The 8611-nt window shown below is 45.6% G+C and overlaps 1 protein-coding gene across 5 annotated transcripts in view; it reads right to left on the bottom strand.

Annotated features, from left to right (window-relative positions):
* Positions 1-7696, bottom strand: part of LOC8155637 (plant UBX domain-containing protein 11) — a 63559-nt gene extending 55863 nt beyond the window's left edge. For 2 of the 5 annotated variants that reach the window (XM_002489276.2, XM_021461233.1), the window contains exon 1: positions 7311-7618. The gene's annotated coding sequence lies outside the window, so the exon portion shown is untranslated. Of the gene's footprint in view, positions 1-4872; positions 4938-5090; positions 5219-7310 lie in introns of all 5 variants that reach the window. The other 3 variants (XM_021461236.1, XM_021461234.1, XM_021461235.1) reach the window with 3 other exon arrangements.

The raw sequence follows: 8611 nt of genomic DNA on the forward strand, positions 1-8611 counted from the left end.
TTCATCGGGTACAGTGACAGTGACCACGCCGGCGACATCGACACGAGCAAGAGCACCAGCGGGACGCTCTTCTTCCTCGGCAAGTGTCCGATCAGCTGGCAGTCGGTCAAGCAGCAGGTGGTGGCTCTGTCCAGCTGCGAGGCAGAATACATCGCAGCCACTACCGCTTCTACTCAGGCTCTGTGGCTGGCTCGGCTGCTTGGCGATCTCCTTGGCAGAGACGCAGAGGCAGTGGAGCTCAGGGTGGACAGCAAGTCCGCCTTGGCCTTGGCGAAGAATCCAGTCTTCCATGAGCGCAGCAAGCACATCCGGGTGAGGTACCACTTCATCAGGAGCTGCCTGGAGGAAGGGAGCGTTCGGGCCAACTACATCAACACCCAAGACCAGCTCGCCGACTTTCTGACCAAGTCCCTTGGGCGAGTCAAGTTCCAGGAATTTCGCACCAGGATCGGGATGGCTCAGATACCCCACAAGGAGCCACACAAGACTTAGGGGGAGAATGATGGATAAGTCTCTGTTGGCTGGTGGTTGTGGGCTGCAGTAGGCAGCACATGGTCCTTGTGTAGGACAGCATCCTTGACTGCTTTTAGGACAGCAGTTAGCATCTGTAGGACAGCATCTTGACTGCTTTTAGGACAGCAGTTAGCATCTGTAGGACAGCATCTTAGACTAGCATCTTAGACTAGCATCTTGGCATATGCTGGCTGGTTAGCAGCCCTATAAATATGTATCCCCAACCCCTCAGGTTGATATAGCATTGTGTGAGAAATAAACCCAGAAAATTGCCCCAACTCAGTGTGCTATCCTCTCAATGAGAGTAAGGATCCTGCTCACACCTAGAGCAAGGATCCAGCGACTAACAGCACTAGCACAGTAGCACTTAGCTTGTGCCATCACTACCAAATTTGTAGAGCCCACCTATTGCAATGAAGCAATCAAGAATGGGCAACACTAAATCAGGAAGTGGAAGTGGGGAACAAGCAAGATCAAGCAAGAACTGCAGAAGCAAAGTAGATCAAGAATAGGCAAGGGGATGCAGAAGTAGAGTAGGCAGCTTGCTTTGCTGCTGAATCATCCTCTCCCCTGCATCCTCTGCATCACGGGAGCTGGCTGCGACCATGACTGACCGGTGACTGCTCCCTGGCGCGGCGCCGCGGCGGTCTGGAGGAGGATGGCACGGAGGGGCAGGCCCAGCGATGGCGGCCGGCAAGCAGTGGCGCATCCCCTGCGCAGGAGGCGCCGCACATGTACGCAGGACGCCGTGCGCGGGGACGGAGGCTCGTCTCCGGTGAGCAGGGGCAGAGGCTCTCCGCCGGCAGCCGGCAAGCTGGGGCGGAGGCTCGTCGCCGGTGACCGATGAGCAGGGATGAGGCGTCCATGTGGGCGTTCGCTGGAGCAACTGCACGAGGTGCGAGCGTCGGTGTCTAGGGCGTCTGGGAGACATTGTTTTTGTTGGGTTGGGCCGTATCCCAGATACAGATGCGTATCCACTGGCGTACTCAAAAATCAGATACTGCGCAGATACGTATCGGGAGCGTGTCCGACACGTATCCGTATCGGAAACGTATCCGATACGTGATATGTGTCTGACACGTATCCGTATCGGAAACGTATCCGATACGTGATATGCTCCCTCAGCTATGTATCCATGTAACATAGACGTTCTCCGGCCGTCAATCGCCTCAATCGCCTTTCCCTGCCCCGCAACCCGCTCCCTGCTCCCTGGCCAACGCCCAGATCTCGCCCTTCCCTGCCCCGCACCCCGCTCCCTGCTCCCTGGCCAACGCCGCAATCAATAGGTGTGCCAAGCTCCTTCTCTTCCCTTCTCATGCCCCCTGCCGCAGCACCGCCCATGGCCTCCTCCATCGACACGCGTTGCGATCCCCTTCCCGATCCGCGTTGCCATGGCGTCTTCCTCTCCATCTGCGTCTCCTGAGCACAAGTGGCCTACCTCAAGTCCTCAACAATGATGGCAGTGAACCAGTGGACCTATAAGAGATGGGCGTGGTGGCGGCCTCACCCCCAAGGCCTCGACCTAGCGCCTGGTGGTGGCGACCTCACCCTCGAGACCTAACTCCTGGTGTTGTCCCCCTATAGGTGCATCTCTCCTCTACTACCATTGCTGTGTGACCTCTGTGATCTAATCCACCCAAATAGGAACATGTGGAGGATAGGAGAAGTACCAGCGGCCAGCAAACTGTCTACAAGATCATTGTCATCACCGACTGTCACCGGTGTTGCCTTCCCCAAGGTGTGCCTTTGCTTTATTTGACTAATCCCTGCCCTGAAGATTGTTTCAGATAAGCCACCTTGGCTTGCTCGATCTATGATTTGCTTGAGAGAAATCAAATTGGCAGACATGATTGCATATGGTTTGTTGGCCTGCAAGTTTTGAGCAAAAGAAGCTAATATGGATATTGTTTTTGACCAATCTCTGTGCATTTTTCGGTCTTGCGTTCAGCTTAGCATGGAATTTATATTTGCTGCAGAACATGAACAGCTTTGTATCATGTGTTTGATGGAATGCCTAGACAGGTCCAATGCTTCTAAATTTCGTGCATACTTCATTGTTAATAATATATCAATATTGTGCCTTTGGTATTATGCTATATGAGTAAAAGTTGAATTTTTATTTTGTATTATTCACGTTGTGTGAGCTAATATTGAAATTAATTGGCTTTGATTTGAACACTTTGACTCAGTTAACAAATTAAAGATACATGTAATAGGGTGTCCTTGGATTGCCTAATAATTTAATTTCTTGTTCCTTAAAAGTATTGGCTACTAAGTACAATTAATATTCAAGAGAATGCCAATGTATTGAAATGGGAATTCATGGATATAAAACTCTGGTGCATGTTAAAACAGGTATAAAAAATCATATGGATTGTTTTGTTCTTGTGATTCTAAATATTTTGATATGGCCTTATCATCTGTGCTCATCAATGATTGCCTTTTTGGTCGGGGGAATTTGACCGACAATAGAGGAGACCCCCCGCGTCGTCCCTCTGCGGTGACTTGGGTGAAACCGCCTCCGTCGCCGAAGGCCCCTCGGGGCCACCACTCTGGCCGCCGTCGCCACTCTCTCCGGCGTGCGGTGGCGGCGGCCCGCGGCTCTGCTGCCCAAAAAGGCCGCTGCCGCAGCTTCCTCGCCCTCCCATCTCCTCCTCCTCTCCTTCCCATGCTTCACTGTTTCTTTCTCTGATCTTTGTACATGAGACTACTATTAGAGATATACATAGATATATATTAGATATGTATAGCTAACTCATAGAGTACGTGTTGTACACGACTTGTAACCCCAAGCCGTCCAGGCTTGTAACCAGCCGTCAGGCTGGCTTGTACCCCAAGCCGTTCAGGCTATATAATGAGAGGCCACCCCCCCCTTTGGGTATGCGGTGTATTTGCCCTGAGTTTGCTATGACGGATTTAGGAGAACTTCATCATTTTCTTGGGATTTCTGTTACTAGATCTGCCAGCGGTCTCTTTCTGTCTCAAAGGCAGTATGCAGGTGATCTTCTACAACGTGCTGGAATGTCTGAATGCCATCCCACAGCTACTCCTGTTGATGCCCGTATGAAGCTTTCTGCCACAGACGGCTCTCCTGTTGCTGATCCGACACAATATCGCAGCCTCGCTGGTGCTCTCCAGTACTTGACACTGACTCGTCCTGACCTTGCATATGCTGTTCAGCAAGTCTGTCTATTTATGCATGATCCACGGGAACCTCATCTTGCATTCCTTAAGAGGATTCTTCGTTATGTCAAGGGGACACAGTCTGCTGGTCTTTCTATCAGTGCTGGACCGATTGATAGTCTCACTGCTTATTCGGATGCTGACTGGGCTGGTTGTCCGGATTCTCGCCGTTCGACTTCTAGATACTGTGTCTATCTTGGTGATAACTTGGTGTCTTGGTCCTCTAAGCAGCAGACCACCGTCTCTCGCTCCAGCGCTGAGGCAGAATACAGGGCTGTAGCACACGCTGTTGCAGAAACATGTTGGCTTCGTCAGCTACTCTAGGAGCTACACACTCCGCTACCTTCGGCGACGATTGTTTACTGTGACAATGTCAGTGCAGTATACATGACTGGGAATCCTGTTCATCATCGGCGCACGAAGCATATTGAGATTGACATCCACTTTGTCCGTGACAAGGTTGCTCTGGGTCAGGTCCGAGTGCTCCATGTTCCCTCGTCGCACCAGTTTGCGGACATCATGACCAAAGGCTTGCCTGTACAGTTGTTTACTGATTTTAGGTCTAGTCTTTGCGTCCGAGATTCTCCCGCTATGACTAAGGGCGGGTATTAGAGATATACATAGATATATATTAGATATGTATAGCTAACTCATAGAGTACGTGTTGTACACGACTTGTAACCCCAAGCCGTCCAGGCTTGTAACCAGCCGTCAGGCTGGCTTGTACCCCAAGCCGTTCAGGCTATATAATGAGAGGCCACCCCCCCCCCTTTGGGTGTGCGGTGTATTTGCCCTACAATACCTTTCTACAACTACACTTTTTTCTTAAAAGAGGGTTTGCAGTTTAGAGATTATTAATTTTACTACAAACTTAGGAGCACCATAACCATATAGGAGTATTAAAATGATGACTGTTTTTTTTCAGTACCATTTTGTGCTTGAATGTTTTCTGACAAGCACTTCTGTGCATGATTTTTTTAGTGCCATTTGCTTTGAAGTTTTTTGACAAGTACTCAGGTTCAGGATTCTATATCTAGAGATTTATTGGTACATACTCAAAGTTAATGGAAAATGACATACCTTTCTAGCTTTCTCTAGACTCTACATGTTACTGTTGCAGGAATTCAGAGAAGGTGGGAAATGTATAGCAACTTTTCATTTGCTGTCAGCACACACCTTGATTTATCAGACACATGGTTAGCTTCTGAGCTGCCCTGAAGACAAATGCAGTTCTTGCAATTCTGCAAGTTTTACATTTAGCAGAAGTAAAATAATGTTGTGACATCAGTGACACCACATGAAGCTTAAGTTTTCGCTGACATAGGTGAAAGAATTAAGCATGTATTATTTCTTTCCTCTTTTAAAGACAAGATAATAACACTTTAATAAGTTACCAGAAAAAAGAAGGGTTGAATGGAAACATGTGTTGTTGAGCAGAGCAGGAGGTGTTCGGAATTATTTTCCACATGGAAAGATGTCTTCTACTTGTCCTCTCACATGGCCAGAGATCAGGCAAAAGAGACTTCACACATAAAAATAATTTCGGTCAAGGTAAGCACCACTCGATAAGAGTTATGCTCTTACATATAACTTCTATTCTCCATGCAAACTTGTTTTCATAGCTTCATTTGAACCTTTTTCAATTAGTACCTCATATAAAAAGTAATCATTTTATTGAGGATTTTTACATGGACGTGAAAAATAAAATCTAAGTTATAGAGTTCTATGGGCTATGCCGTACGCCATCAAGTGAATCAAGGGGTATTTGGAATTGTAGTATATACTGACAAAGGCCTTTCTATATTGTCATCAATAATTCGAGGTATGAAGAAAAATCCTTATGATTTCGTTTGTAGAGTTAATTTTAATTTGGCTTGTGCAGATAGTATTCTTTGCAGTGATCATGAAAATTTCACATTTGTAACATAATTTTGTTGCTATGCTGCATTTTTCACAGGATGCAGTTTTTGAGAATAATTTTCCCCAATAATGCTTATGGATGCTGTTGGGATGGATGAATGTGCCATCGAAACATGGCCTCAGCATACAAGTTTTTAATCATCATGCTTCCCTTGATGTATAACTACAGTTCATTAGTGAAAGTGAGTGTGCATTTACAGTGTAGAAGCCTCCAACTTAAGGGGTGTTTGGTGCATTGTCCTGTACTGAAACTGTAATAATGGTGCTCCACTTGCATGAACTGTGGCTGAACCCCACTCTTGATGTTCAGTTAACTTGTCACGATTACAAGAGGTCGTGTGACTGCTGCAAGATATCACTTGCCTGCTCTTCCTTTCTTTCCTTTCCCTTGAGGCCTTAACCCTGAGAAGGGTCTTCGTTCCGTGCTCAACGGGAACGGGGGCAGGAATACAAGATCCATGAAATCATGTTGCAGTAGGAGAGCGGGACCAGGGAAAGGAATATGGGACGGGGACAGGAATACGGGATGGGACTGGACATAGTGCATGGAGCCCGATAATCTCCTCTAACATCCATGTCTTGGATGGTTGAATTTTTTCCTACCGTATATAGGAACTGATTTCACATTCTTTTTTGTTATTCATACATTATAGAAAAAAAATATGTTTGATAGACACGTGCGTGACAATGAGCATGTAACACCACGTTCTCCGTGACTGTTAATTTCATGAACTAACAGTGTTGATTTTACAAACTTTGCCTTTTTAAAGTAAATGTCACTTATATTTAATTTTACGGTATTGTTGTCTTATCGTGTGATCTGTGTGTTTTTAGTATAAAAGTTTTGATATCCCGTAGCAAGGCACGGGCATACTACCTAGTAGAAGGTAAAAATCTTAATAGCCACACAGTAATAGATATAACAAACAACACGTTTGATGATATCAACACAATTGACTATCAATTCAAAGTGTTAATATACTACCTCCGTCCAGAAAAGAATGCAATTATGGGTTGCGTGCCACGAAAAGTGCTTCATGTTTCACCAAGTTTGTAGCGAATAATATTCATATTTGTGGCTTTAAATTAATTTACTATGAAAATACATTTCGTAATTAATCTAACGATATTTATTTGGTATCATAAACAAGGTTTTTTTTATTTCTAATTGGTCAAACTTAAGGTTGTTAGAATAGGCACCTATGGGCTGGCCACATGGGCCTTGGCACCCACGCCTGGTGTGGCTGGGCTGCCTCTAGGGACTTATGGTAGATGACTACAGATTAGGCAGAATAGGCAAGGATCTTTATTGATTAGATGTATTCTATAAACCCTACTTGATCCTTGCCTATATATTGTACTCCTCTGTTTCGTATCAATCTATCAATAGTTTCCTGTGCCATATCTCACTTACAAAGGTACTAAAATGTGATACTGTGCTAAAATTGCATTCTTTTGGGACAGAGGTAGTAATAAGTAGAGGAGGTATTGTGTGGGATGTCATCAGCACAGCTAGAAAGGCTGGTACATAGCAATTAATATGTTGCCGATTTGCATCCACAATTTTTTTCAGCAAATTACTGAACACATGCTACCAATCTGATAAAAGCTTTCCCCTGTCCTAACTCAATTCAGCAGTACTAAAAGAATTTATTCCCATAGTAGCTTCCTGAACAAATAAACACTGATCTTACCGTGAACCGTGATGTGCAAGGGCCGCTGGAGCTGGGGGCAGGCACCAGGCACCGACAGCAGTGCTGGCCGACAGGGGTTGACGAAGCCGCGAAGGGCCCCTGGCGCTGGCGACCTGGCGCAGGTGCCGTAGGCTGGAGGGGGAGGGCGGAGGTCGCGAGGTCGGGTGGGGCACGCCGGCGAGCGAGGGGGCTGGGCTGAGGACCTGCTCCCTGGGATTTTGGGCTAGATCAGATCGGAATACAAGTAGCCAAATAGGTTAATCGGGTGTCTATAGAAACGGAAGAGAAACAGTGCGATACCCGGTTGTCGCCAGCGAAGGACGCGAGGAAGGCCGGGAAGGTACGGATGAAGGCCTAGCACCTGGCGTAGGGCGTCGGCGGTCGCCAGTTGCCGGACTAGAGGGACGGCAGATGAAAAGGCTGAGCCGCTGAGACGTGGCGACAGCCACGATGGCAATCTGTAGCGGGGATTTGCCATTTACGCCTAGTTCACACCTAAAAACTTTTGGGTTTTTTAATTAATATCATTACAATTTTTGAACTTTAGAGAAATACTATTACTATTCGATTATTTTAAAACATATCGTTGTAATTTTTTGTTTCCCATGACACTGCAATAGAATATGTATAGAGATGATTTAGGTCGTGAAAGGATCCAGATGTCCAAAAGGAGGTGAATTGAGTTTCTCTAAAAAATTTAGCAACTTAGAGTATCTCCAATAGTTTGGTAAAACTCACTTGCGTTACGAAAATATATGGCAAGTGAGATTTTTTTCTGTCTCCAATAGTTGACAAGGGTTTCATAAACTTAAAAAGAAGACCCACGACTAAGGATGACAGCGGGGCGGTTTCGGGTCGGATATCCGCGGGTTTCGGTTCTCGTGGATTCGGATTTAGGGATGATTTTTCACCCACTGTTTTCGGGTTCGAGGCCCCGAAATCTATTACGTTCAGTTTCGGGTTTGGTTTTCTAGCCATGGATATCCAATGGATATCCGAAACAAGTCATTACAATTAATTTTAATATTTTATAATATGGTAATAATAACTTATTTACTTAGATTATGAAAATTATTTTAAGCTAACTCATGAGAATATTTTTGTTTTATTGCCTCTTGTTTATACATATAAATATGTGTATATACATCATGTATATATTTACAGAAAGTCCTTATTGTTATTGCTATTATTATGTTGACATAGAAAGCGGATTTCGAGTATCATTCGGGTTTCGGGTATCCATGGGTTTGGTTTTAGGGAGGGGTTATCACCTGAATCGATGTTTAGTTTAGTTTTGGGTT

This window comes from Sorghum bicolor, chromosome 5, assembly GCF_000003195.3.
Source record: "Sorghum bicolor cultivar BTx623 chromosome 5, Sorghum_bicolor_NCBIv3, whole genome shotgun sequence".
Lineage (NCBI taxonomy): Eukaryota > Viridiplantae > Streptophyta > Magnoliopsida > Poales > Poaceae > Sorghum > Sorghum bicolor.